Genomic DNA, 312 nt, shown 5'->3' with positions numbered 1-312 from the left:
AAAAAAGCTGGAATGACATTTTAAATAAAACAAAACAGAAAAATGTTAAACTATTCAGAATTTGTTCGGAAACAAAATTAGTGTATAAAGAGAAAAATGGGTAAAGCCTTGGGTTCTATAGAAAACCAGCACTGTGTTCTGCTGTGACAGTGATGTCGAATGATTTATATGTTTCATTTGGAAATGAAGAAGCTTCATCACCACAGTACAGTCAGGGGAGCAAATAACAATTTACAATTTTTATCATGTTATGGATTGTCAAGATTTTCCTTTAGTTTATTAGTTTTAACAAATAACATTCTGGTTTCATAG

This window comes from Austrofundulus limnaeus, unplaced genomic scaffold, assembly GCF_001266775.1.
Source record: "Austrofundulus limnaeus strain Quisiro unplaced genomic scaffold, Austrofundulus_limnaeus-1.0 Scaffold1716, whole genome shotgun sequence".
Lineage (NCBI taxonomy): Eukaryota > Metazoa > Chordata > Actinopteri > Cyprinodontiformes > Rivulidae > Austrofundulus > Austrofundulus limnaeus.
This window is presented reverse-complemented; position numbering follows the sequence as displayed.